The 12,709-nt window shown below is 48.3% G+C and overlaps 1 protein-coding gene across 34 annotated transcripts in view; it reads left to right on the top strand.

Annotated features, from left to right (window-relative positions):
* MAP4K4 (mitogen-activated protein kinase kinase kinase kinase 4) overlaps positions 1–12,709 on the top strand; it is a 151,150-nt gene that overhangs the window by 42,606 nt on the left and 95,835 nt on the right. The window lies entirely within an intron of this gene.

The following is a 12,709-nucleotide window of genomic DNA, read 5'->3' as shown; positions in this document are numbered from 1 at the left end:
TTGTCCCCAAAGCCCAGCCAAGCGCGGCCAGCCCCGGGCCTCGAGAGGTCAGCAGTGCCATGTCTGGGGTGTGTCCATGGGACTGATTTTAGGTCTTTAAATAGCACAGGCTCAGAGCACATTTCTGGGAACAGCCCATGGTTTGGCTGGGCTGGGGGCGGATACCGTTTGTCAGGCTCGAGTGGCCTGTCTTCGGGACTTCTCTGGAGGCACTGTCCTCCCTGGGGACCAACTCCTTGACCTGGTGCTTCCACGAGGGACGCTCTGCAGAGCACCCGTCCTTCCCTCTTGGGTCCTTACTTGGACAGCGAGGGAGAGACAGGCCCAGAGGAGGAGGCATCTCTTTCTTTCTAGAGTCTTTTTTCTTTCTTTTTAAAAAATCTTCTTTCTTACATGGGGCTTCCCTGGTGACTCAGATGGTAAAGAATCCACCTGCAATGCAGGAGACTCAGGTTTGACCCTTGGGCTGAGAAGATCCGCTGAAGGAAGGGAATGGCAGCCCACTCCAGTACTCTTGCCTGGAGAACCGCATGGACAGAGGAGCCCGGCGGGCTGCAGTCCATGGGGTCGCAGAGAGTCGGACACGACTGAGCGGCTTTCTTACACAGCTTCCCCAGAGTGGGGCTGGAGGGACTTGAGTGCAATTTGGGCAATAAGGGGGTGAATTTGGGCAATAGGGGGTGAATTTGGCAACAGGGGGTGAACGGAGGGGTGGCTGGGATACCTATGTGGAACTGATTCAACAAGTACCTTCAAGCTGCCTTTCGTCACTGAGCTGTTGAACCTTGAGCCCCTCAGAGGTGAGTATCACGCCCACTTACACACTTTCCACACACACCAGACTCCACCTCCGTGTTGTCCTGGAGGAGCTGATGGAGGGCAGGCGTCAGCTGTCCTCACCAGGCTGGTGGCTCACCATCTCCTCCCAGGACAGGTGACCCAGGGTCTGGCCAGCCAGCCTGCGACTGTCCTCATGGAAAACAGCACTTTCCAGGCTCTGTGGGGTTTGGTTCTCTCTGTGTTTTCTGCTATCTTTTCTTCTGAACCTCCCTCCCTTCCAGGGTTGTTGTTCAGTTGCTCGGTTGTGTCCGACTGTTTGCGACCCCATGGACTGCTGCATGCCAGGCTTCCCTGTCCTTCACCACCTCCTGGAGTTTGCTCAAATTCATGTCCATTGAGTTGGTGATGCCATCCAACCATCTCATCCTTCAGAGTTGTAAAGTGGGTTAAGATTAATTTTCCCTTGGACTTGAAATATGACATGCCCAAAGATAAACGCCGTCACCCCAAGGTACTGAGACTGGTCTGTGAATGAAAGATAAGTTGACTGTCAGTAGTAATAAAACAAACAGCCCCGGAAGAACCACATGACCACACAGGTTTAAAGTTCCCAGGCTGTGTTCACAGGACACCAGCCAGGCTTTTATTGAACAGTTAGCTTCTCAGAGCTTCCTGTTCTTATCTGACAGGCTCATCTCATTTATCTCATTTGTCCAACTGTGTGCTGTTTCATTCCTGGCTCAGGGCAGAGTGCCACGCCCTACAGCAGCCTGTCCCTTTCTTCTTCATGGAACACCCCGCCCGGGTTCTGATTATCGGGGCTGACAAGCTCACGCCTTGTGCCAGAGGCACTGGCATTAGGAAGTTACAGGGAGGAGGAGGAAGGAGAGAAAGCGATGCTCCAGGGGTACTGAGCCAGATGCTGCGCTGGGGCTGTCACCCGCGGGGATTCGTGCGCATCGTGTGATCTGGGTCCCCACATAGCCCAAGAGAAGACGGGAGGCTTTCAGCAGGGTTAATAAGTTAGCTGTGTGTGGTCATGGACTTGAAGGTTCAGAGTTGGAATGCAAGTTCATCCCCTAAACCGCACCGAGAGTTGTGTATGGTCATCACTGCCCCGCATCCAACTGTGAAACCGTGTCAGTTCCAGAACTCTTTCTGTGGGTGCCAGGATCCCGCTCCGGGTACACCAGCAGCTTCGCCCAGAGACTCTGCCCGTTGCCGAGTGAATGGTGACAGTGACCCGCATTTACTGCATGTTTTGTGCCTGCCAGGAGTCACTTAGCTGCAGCAGTGGAGTGTCCTTGTACACAGCATTTCATCCAGTCCCTCCAGTTAATGCCAGGAGGCGAGGACTCTTATTATTTCCATTTTTTATGTAGATGATGAAACTGAGGCTTTGAGATGCTTTTTCAGTTTGCCTGAGCTTCTGTAGAGCTGGTCAGTGGCAAGCTCTGATTGCCTTGTTAAATTCACCCGCCTTCCCAAATCTGCTTCTGATGAAAACAGTCTCTTCAGCGCACACTCCCACCAACACCCCCAGGCTCTTTCAAAGCAAGTCTTTGTTGGAAATAAGAGTTTTTGAAATGTGCCTTTGGCATTTTGCACAGAAGCATTCTCACTGTGCTGCTCACAGGAGGCCGTGGAAACACTTTCCCCAGGGACTTGGCAAAACAGGGTCCGTATCCATCTTCTTTATGGAGGTTCTGGACCCTGAGATGTCAAGTCACTGACATCCTGGGGTTTATGCAGCAGGGGTGTGGGTTTTAACAAGTAGGTAGACCACTTCGAGCATTTTATTTTAGACTTCTGTTTCATTTTTATTATTTTTTCTTGGCTGCGCTGTGCGGCATATAGGATCCTAGTTCCCTGAGCAGGGATCATGCAATGCCTGCCCCATGCATGCCCCATGCAATGGAAGGTGGATTCTTAACCACTGGGCTACCAGGGACGTCCCCACTTTTAGCATTTCTATGTGTTATTCCTTCCAGACAGTTTTGTCTGTAAGGATCCACTTGAGGTTTGTTTAACCCAAACGTGTGACTGTAAGATACCCAGTGAAAACATTTCCAAGGTCCGGTTTAGAAGGCAGTCCATATATTTGAAGCAATACTCATAATAGGAATTGCCAACACACTAAGGGATTTGGGTGATTGCTATGGATTTAATCAGTTATGCATCTTTCTAAGACAGGTGCATAACTAGTTAAATGTGGTTTAAAGAGTTAAGGGCCATTCGCACCAAGATGATTTAGCTCTTTAAACCACAGAAGGTTGAGGCAACAGTGTCTTGCAGGGGTGGGCCTTATTGTTGGTTCCCGTTCCTGGGGAAGCGAGGAGGAGGGACAGTCGGCCAGCCAGCTGTGTGTGGCACTCTGTTTTCTTTCTGTTAATGGGAAAGGTTCAGTTAGGGAGTTAATTGCTTTTGTTTTCCCGGTGTTGGATGAGTGTCCGATGCTGTCTGCATCTTCTGTTTGAGTGGACGTGGGGTTGCTCTCGGGTGGAGAGAACCCACAAGTCATCTCTCGGCTTCAGGCACCAGCTGCCCAACTCGGTGGGAAGTCACTATCACGCGTCATGCCTGCTCCATCGCTTCAGCCGTGACCCACTCTTTGCGACCCCGTGGACTATAGCCCGCCAGGTTGCTCTGTCCGTGGGATTCTCCAGACAAGAGTACTGGAGTGGGTAGCCATTTCCTCCTCCAGGAGATCCGCCCGACCCAGGAGATGTCTCTTACATCTCCTGTGCTGGCAGGCAGATTCCTCACCTCTAGCGCCACCTGTTCTGTCCTAGTCACGGGATACTGGAGGCTCTCAGTTGGGGAAAGCATGATCTGTTTCCACTAAGCAGCGTGGATTCAACAAAGCCATGGAGTGTGTGGTGGCCTGTTGGCTGGTGTCCCCTCAGTCCTCACCAGCTCACTTTGGTTGATGACGATTTGTGTGGGAATGGAGGGGGTTGTGAACATGGTTTGGGGTGGGGGCGTGTTACAGGACAAGTGTCATGGCCACAGAAACCCCGTGGCTTGCTTGCCACCTGCAGACAGCTCATGTGGTGTGGCCACATTGCATCTGTCTTCACTGATTGATGCCTTGCTCCAAGAGTTTAAGGTGACTGTCCTCTGTCCAGTGAACCTGCGCAGATGAGACATTCATGCCAGGGGGTGGCCGCTCCCTTAGGAATATGGTGTTTGCTTAGAAAACCCAGTGCAGTGTGTACCTTACTGGCTAGATTTAGGAATCACTCGTGAGTAAACATTACTTTGGCCACCTGATTCGAAGAGCCAACTCAATGGAAAAGACCCCAAAGCTGGGAAAGATTGAAGGCAAGAGGAGAAAGGGGTGGCAGAGGATGAGATGATTAGATAGCATCACTGACTCATTGGACATGAGTTTGAGCAACTCCGGGAGGGTAGTGGAGGGTAGGGGAGCCTGGCGATCTGCAGTCTGTGGGGTTAGAGAGTTGGATACGACTTAGCGGCTGAACGACAGCAAGTAACACTAATCAGCAATGAGTAAGTTTTGTCAAATGCTTTTTAAAAATTTAATTTGCTGTGTTGATGTCTTTTTTTTTTAGAGCAGAGTGAAAGATTCTCAATTCTCAGCTAGCATCCTTAAAGGTTCCCTTGTGGACTTTGCAGTAAAGGCCCTTTGTGTGTCAGGCAGACTGAGTTCACATGACCGGCACTGGGGATAAATAGCCCTCAGAGACCCGGAGTGGGGAGGCTGGCCTGGCCTCTGCTCCTTTCATGCTTGTTTTTACTCCCAGCCCCCACCCGGCTACCGTCCTTGTCCGGGAGCGCGGTCCAGGGAACAGAAACTCCAGAACACGACCCTTTGCGCCTCATCCCTGTGTCTGCAAACTGCGATTTTTTGCCAATTGTTCTGCATGAATCCTTTCTCCTCTGGCTCCTCCTCCTCTGCCTTTTTATGTTTCCTTGTTAAACAGAGGTCAGTGGGAAGCACCCTGCAGGGGTGCAGAGTCCTGTGGAGTGGTCTTCCTCTTTGAAGGGGCCAGCCCACTGGCGCCTGGGTTTGGGTCCAGGGACTGCTGGACGGGGTGGCTTGCTGTCTGCCTGCTCTTTCCCTGGGCGATGTTACTAAGTGCACATCTATCTATGGTGACTTCCCCCCAGCTCTGTGCACGTCTGGGCAGCTTTATTCATAGCATGCTGCTCACATTTTGTTGTTGTTGAGTCGCTGAGTCGTGTCCGACTCTTTGTGACCCCATGGACTGCAGCACGCCTGGCTCCCCTGTCTTCCACTATTTCCTGGAGTTCAAACTCATGGTCCATTGAGATGGTGCCATCCAACCATCTCATCCTCTGTCGCCCCTTTCTCCTCTAGCCTCACATTGCAGGTGACCTTTTTTCTCTGGCCCTTCTTCTGATGTTAATCTGAGTGGTGGGTTTGCAAAGTCTTTTGCTCCAGAACCAGAAATTTCAACCTAGGGAGTTTCCCCATCACCCTTCTGCTTTTTCTTTTCAGCAGTTTTAGTGTGCTTTCTTCTAATTAAGAAGTAAAGCACTCATTTCTAATTCAGATCTTGTTATGGACCTGTTGGCAAGTTTTTGAGGGAAATTCTTTAAAATTATCATGAGAACATTATTGTTCTCACTATTGTGAAAGGACTTAAAACTTAATTGTGTGTCTTAAATCAGCTGGTTAGCCTCTGAACCTTGTCATCAACCTCTGAGAAGAATCTGATTGCAGCACACTCTCACTGAGGCCTCTTCTTTAGTAGGAAAGAGGGATTAAAATTTGTTGTTCAGTGCGATCCCACAGACTGCAGCATGCCAGGCTTCCCTGTCCTTCACTGTCTCCCAGAATTTGCTTAAACTCGTGTCCGTTGAGTCGGAGATGCTGTCCAACCATCTCACTCTCCGCTGCCCCTTTTCTCCTCCTGCCTTCAATCTTTCCCAGCATCAGGGTCTTTTCCAGTGAGTTAGCTCTTTGCATCAGGTGGCCAAAGTTCTGGAGCTTTAGCTTCACCATCAGTTCTTCCACTGAATATTCAGGATTGATTTCCTTTAGGATTGACTGGTTTGATCTCCTTGCAGTCTAAGGGACTCTCAAGAGTCGTCTCCAGCACCACAGTTTGAAAGCATCAGTTCTTCCGTGCTCAGCCTTCCTAATGGTCCAGCTCTCACGTCCGTACATGACTATGGAATTATACAACTCAGCATTTTCTGCTGGAGGGGGTGTATTTGCCCTTAATGCACACTTTGGTGCTTTGAGCTGTAGACGCAGCCCCGGGCCCCTTTCTGGTCGATGGACTGGCGTGGACCTGGGTGTGTCCCTGCTGTGCTGCTTCCCCATCCTCCATGGGGGGCAGGTCGCTGAGGGCCTCTGACTTCACTGATGGACCCGCACACAGTGAGGCTGGCTGGAATGGGCCTGAGCTGGGCTTTGCACCCAGGCTTTCTGGGCACATGAGAGAAATTTCCTGGGCTCTGTTCCTCTCTGAGAGACTGTTCAGTCTTATTTCTGGTTGAGATGGTGTTAGGAGAAGTCGTTCCATTGTGTTGATAAGGTTTCTTTCAAGTAAGGTCACAGCAGTGGATAATTTTGAGTAGAAAGGTCTGGTCATTTTCAGTTAAAGGCAGAGTCGTGTGCATCACCTCCACTTGTTTCTGGGTCAGCTGTGTGTCAGAAGGGCCGTGAAGACACCTTGATGTGATGAACGCACAAGATCCCAGTGCTGCTTCTTAGACTTCCTGTAAGATTTCAGCATGAGCCTTAATACAAAGCTCCTTAAAGCTAAGAATTGCTGATGCCTTCTCATCTAAACTCTTGTTGTTTTGCTGCTGGAAACACCAGCACCTGCCTCCTAGCAGCTGAGAGAGACTGTTGGAACAGTGTTGGAAGTCAGGGGTAAAGAGGTGGGTGGTGGTGGACTGAGGTCCGACCCCTGTCTGCTGGGGCCCCTCCTCTGTCCCCAAGTGTGTCTGATCACTGCCCGGCTTCCCTCTCTTACAAACTGTCCTACTCTGTTCTGGAAGATGTTCATGTCAATATTTACTCGCTGGGTTGTTTTGGGGGAAGGTCCTGAGTGCTGTTGCTCTTTATTCTTCCTTTTTACTTCACGCAGAGTGTGATGGGTTTGTTGGACTTTTTAAAAGTATCTCTGTGTCCCTTTGGGGGACACATGACTAAACAACAACAGACTTCATCTTTTTAGATCATCTTCTGATGGTAACCTCAGAATGTTTTGTACAGGATATAAAACAGAGGGAAACTTTTTTCACGTGGAAAACTTAATGCGTAAAGAACCTTGGGACTTTGCTTTATACAATGATGTTGTATACAGAAAGTATACATCTTATACAGAAAGTCATTGGAATAATTACAGTTTGACAAGTACTTTTTGAAATAATGATAATCTTCACCCCAAAACGAAAAAAGGCTTTTTTAAATGATTTTATTGAAAATGTTTAAAATCTGTTTTATACAGTTGTTTTTTTTTTTTTTTTTTTTGGTAATGTGTGTCAGAAAATTTGAAAACCACCAAATAAATAGCAAAGGAGGTTTTGTATTCATTTCCTTTTCTGGTGTAAGGTTAAATTGTATAGATTATTAATGCATGTCCACTGAATATAACTCTGGTTTTGTGATATAAATGCTTAGATTTTATGGGTGACATTCCGTTAGTGGTTGCATTAAATAACTAAATTGCCATTGTGATGATTGACATTTGTTTGTAAGCACCGAGTTATTTATGAATATAAGCTTTGTCCTTAGTGTATGTGTTTTTATCTGTCAGTATGGGAAACTCTTTGCATCATTAGTGAAAAAAATACAATGATATAACCTTAATAAATCATGAAGGAAATGGCAACCCACTCTAGTATTCTTGCCTGGGAAATTTCATGGACAGAGGAGTCTGGTGGGCTGCAGTTCATGGGGTCACAAAGAGTTGGACGTGACTGAGTGACTAAACAGCAAACTATTTTTTTTTTTTTTTTTAACCTCATCTTCTGTTGGGAACCTCAGAATACTTTGTACAAGATGTAAAAAATGCTGTATATAGTGTCTGTTTCTCTTTCTTTCCATACAATTTGAGAACAGCTTCCTGGTAATTAATAATCGTAAGTAGATCGAATCTGTAGAAAAGTGATTGGTAGCTTGCATGTGGTGAAAATCAAGACTTGAACCCAGTCCAGAGGCTTTTGTTCAGTAAACAGACGTAGTGATAGGTCATTTAATACAAACTCCATGAAAAAATAGAACTTTGAAAATAGTTTTTCTAGTGGTGAATATAGTCATGGAGCCCTCAATTCTTGGACGGTGATAAATCAGAGCTATCCGCGTGTCAGAACTGTTGTAACAATAGCCGTCTTACATACTTTATTTGAAAAGGGGTCTGGGGACTCACTGGACATTGTCAGGGTTGTCGTGTTCTGCGTTTATTTTATGGTTCAGTTCAGGTAGTATGAAGGGCGGTAGGGTTCGCTGTTGACTCCAGTTCTCCCAGGACGTGGGTTTCCAGCCGCTCTGCTGTGATCACCTTCACACTGTCTGATGCCACAGCTTTACTGCGAGTGCTTATCCTCTTAAAATGTGCTCCAGTGGGCTTCTCAGGTCGCCCTAAGGGTAAAGATCCCCCCTCCCAATGCAGGAGACACAAGAGATGCAGGTTTGATCCCTGGGTCGGAAGCTCCCCTGGAGGACAGCACGGTAGGTAGCCCACTCCAGTGTTCTTGCCTGGAGAATCCCCATGGACGGAGGAGCTGGCGGGATGCAGTCCAGGGGGAAGCGGCTTAGCATGCTTGCACGTGACCCAAAAGGAGGAAAGAAGACACTGGGAAACCCGGCAGAGGTTAGAGGTGATCACACCCCTCGGGTGACGTGTTCTCGGGTTAAATTGATCCCGTGGAAGCTGGACACTGAAAATGGGTTATTGTAATTTTAACTTCAGATATTTGAGAGTTCTGGTTTTTAGTTTTCAGTGGCCTGCAGAGGCTCATTAGCTCAGGCTAGACTGCTCTGTTTGAATACAGTTTGCTTCTTTGGGTTTCCATGGGCATTTTTCTCCTAGAAAGAGGTCTTACCCATTTCCCTTTTCCATGCGGAGTCTTGCATGACACCATCTCCTTGGCATTTCCTCCCAGTTTGCTGTCTGGAATTCTTCAACCTTAGTGGACTGGGTTGGTTTGTGAAGGGGAGATTTAATAATACATGTGAAAATCAACTGAGCTTTTTATTTCATTCCTTTTTTTTTTTTAAGACTCTGTTTCACTTAAGTCTTTGAAACATTTCTGGGTTTTCATGCCCTCTAGGTTCTTTAAGAGCTGGCTCCCGGACACAGAGATGCCTGTATACAAGCTATCAATAGATAAGATGCTCTGCTTTAAAAAAAAAAAAAAAAAGTGGTGGCAAGGCAGGCGTCACATACTGTTAGAATAATACAGATTTTGTTTTTTAAGCTCAAAATGGAGTCTTTCACCTTGTTGGCACTTAGATAAATAAAGACTAGATTGACTCCAAAGAACCACCTTTCAATCTTAGGAATTGTCTGAACTCCAGGAAACAAGTGTTGTTGAAGCAGTAGTGACTGGAGTTTTAAAGGGAGGCGTTTGTGTTTTGTGAACTTGCTGTAGGCGATCCGGTGCTGTTGTGGCAACACGGGTGTCTTTTCACTTGTAAATTAAGATTCGGGTGGGGGTGGGGGTTTGCTGTCATTAGACTTCTTTCCTTATACTTTTCTATGATTTCGTAGATCATGGAGATGGTGATGCTCCATCTTCTCCAGTGATCCACCTGAGATTTCGCTCGGGCCCAGACATCCAGCACGTTTGCTGCGGCATCTTTGTGTGGCTGTCAGTGGGGTGCCGGGGTACAGGTGTGAGAGGGGGTCAGCCCTTCCCCCCAACGGTCTCACTTTGCAGGCAGCTAGTTAGATTCCAGTGAAGAGTGGGCACTCAGAGAAGAAAGGGGCGCTGAATCTCCTCTTTAGCGACCACTTGCCAGTTGCAGCACCTGTGCGGAGGTGAGGGGGGTGAGCACCTGTGCGGAGGTGAGGGGGGTGAGCACCTGTGCGGAGGTGAGGGGGTCAGCATCTGTATGGAGGTGAAGGTAGGTGGCTCCAGCCAGCTAACTCCCAGTGGGTCTGTTAGTGTGGGCGAGAATTAACCCCTCTCCATCTGCTTATTTGTCTGGAAAAATAGACCCAGGGGTCCCTGCCAGGCAGAATTGTTTGCAGGATTAGAAAGTGTGTGGAAAGTGAGCTGACCTTTCGTTCAGTATTAGGTGAATGGTGTCACGATTCAGGTCACGACCTTTGGCATCAGGAATTGTGACACCCAGATTTCCAGGTGCTTTGTTTTGAAAGCCTAGAAGACGTCCTCCCAGAGAGAAGATGGAATCTGGGAACTGCCTCTTCCCGATGAAAGACTGGGTGTGCTCTGGCCTTGCTGGGGTGGCGGGTTCATGGCCAGCTCTGCCAGCTCAGGGGTGCTGTCCCCAGGGCAGAGAGCCCCCGTCCCCCCAGTGACTCGGGTTCCTGGGGGTGTGGAGGACCAGGGATGCTGTCAGAGGAGGGCCGTCTGAATAGACCCTCTGTCTGCTGGGCCCTCACAGTCCCATTCAGGCCTGAGCACAGAAGTACTTTTGATCCCGACTGCTGAGTTGTCAGCGTTCGTGGAGGTGAAATGGCCAGAGTGGCGCAGAGGCGGTCAGGAGGGGCTCGGCCGTCTGACTGGGGGCTCTTTTAACAAAAGCCTGGCAGGGGATGGGGTTTCCTCATTCCAGATCGCTGTGCAGAACCCCCAAGCATGTGGCGGACAAAGCAGCTCTGTTGCCACCGAGACGCCCGTGACCGGACAGCCGCCCCACCCGCGCGGGTGGGAGTGGGACTGTGCCCAGACGGGACGCCGAGAGTGGAGGCCTGCTTTCTGCCGGTTTCTGGTGCCTCTGATGCTTCCAGTGTTGACTCCAGGCACTAAATAATCAGCTCTTCCTTCTGTTCAGGATCATTCCTTATACTTTTCTGTATGTTTAGAAATTTCACAAAGAAAACTCGAGTAGTACTTCCCTTTTTGAGGCAGTTAATCTACGGGCTGTCTTTTATTTTTTCAATTTATTTTTACTTGAAGGAGACTTGCTTTCTGATACCATTTTGGTTACAGATTGTATTTTAAAATGTAGATTTATACTTTTAAAGGTGTTTTCCTTGCCACAGTGACTTTTGGCCTTTTTAAAGCTACTTGTTTAAAGTTTCACAGTAAAAGAGAGCACCCCCTCCTCCAAGGGGTAGGAGGTGGGGGATGCTCTTGGCGGTCCCCCTGGCTCTCTCGACTGGGGCCAAGGGCCCTTCTTATCCTCTACTGCTGCTGAGAAAGCTTTCTCCCTTTAGTCCATAAATTAAACTGTTGTGAGCCCCTGTGCAGTGAAAGTCTTTGAGATGAGATTACAGAAAAGTGAGGTTACTGGGCTGACTGGCCCTCCTCTTTCTGAGCAGGTGGGGCCTGGGAGGCTGGTGGTGTCTCACGAGTAGCTCAGGAGGGAAGTCATGGGCCTAGTGATTTGGTTTTTGTGTTGGGGTCGTATTCATGTCTTAGAGGGGGGCCGTGGGAACTCTCAGTTTTGTGGGGTTACCTTGGCATCATCGACTCCATGGATGTGAGTTTGAGCAAACTCCGGGAGGTAAAGAGGAGGACAGGGGAGCCTGGCATGCTGCAGTTCCTGGGATCTCAGAGTCGGGCGTGAATAAGCGACTGCAGTTCCTGGGATCTCAGAGTCGGGCGTGAATAGGCGACTGAACAGCAGCGGCCAGGTGTCTTTCAAGTGACCTCTCAGCAGTAAAAACAAACAGCCAATTTGAACCCATTGGCAAGTTCTGAAGGAGATTCTTTTTAAGCCTCCAGTTTCCAGCCACAATCAGATTTACAGCTTTATTGTTTAAGAGTTAGATTTTTTTTTTTTTTTTCCATTTTCAAGTTTTCTTAAACTTTGCGTGTTGTTTCCTAATTTGTTTCCGGCTTCCCTTTGTGTTTCCTGTGCTTGGAAATCTTGCAAGCGCTGTCTGGTTGCAGAGGTTGAGGTGACTTCTTTGCACGGGAGAGACTTGTTGATGACAGAAGGGGATGACTGGATGGGACGGTAGGCAGGGGACCCCATCTGGAGAGGAGAATCTTGGAGACGTGTTTGGGACTCTTTCAGGAAAAGCAAACAACAGCAAATGTGAATCCCCACAAGAAGTAGGGAGACACACTCTGGGTTTGCTTAGAATTGAAATTTTTTTTTTTTTACATTGTAAAGAATGTCTCTCTTCTCCCACATGTAAGGCTTTTCAGAAGCTCTTCTTGAACTTGGAGTACAGGAATTTTCTCCTCCTGGCGTGTCTTTGGCTTTCAGTTCAGTTCAGTCGCTCATGTCCAACTCTTTTAGAAACCCTGGATTGCAGCACGCCAGGCTTCCCTGTCCATCACCGACTCCTGGAGCTTGTTTAAACTCATGTCCACCGAGTCGGGAATGCCATCCAACCATCTGATCTTCTGTCGTCCCCTTCTCCTCCTGCCTTCAGTCTTTCCCAGACTCAGGAAGTGAGTCAGCTCTTCGCATCAGGTGGCCAAAGTATTGGAGCTTCAGCTTTAGCATCAGTCTTTCCTATGAATATTCGGGGTTGATGTCCTTTAGGATTGACTGGTTTGATCTTGCAGTCCAAGGGACTCTTAAGAGCCTTCTCCAACACCACAGTTCAGAAGCATCAATTCTTTGGCATTCAGCTTTCTTTATAGTCCAACTCTCACATCCATACATGACTACTGGAAAAACCATAGCTTTGACTAGATGGACCTTTGTCAGCAAAGTAACGTCTCTGCTTTTTAATATGCTGTCTAGGTTGCTCATAGCTTTTCTTTCAAGGAGCAAGCGTCTTTTAATTTCAGGGCTGCAGTCACCATCCACAGTGATTTTGGAGCCCAAGAAAAT

This window comes from Dama dama, chromosome 11 (assembly GCF_033118175.1).
Source record: "Dama dama isolate Ldn47 chromosome 11, ASM3311817v1, whole genome shotgun sequence".
Lineage (NCBI taxonomy): Eukaryota > Metazoa > Chordata > Mammalia > Artiodactyla > Cervidae > Dama > Dama dama.
This window is presented reverse-complemented; position numbering and strand designations above follow the sequence as displayed.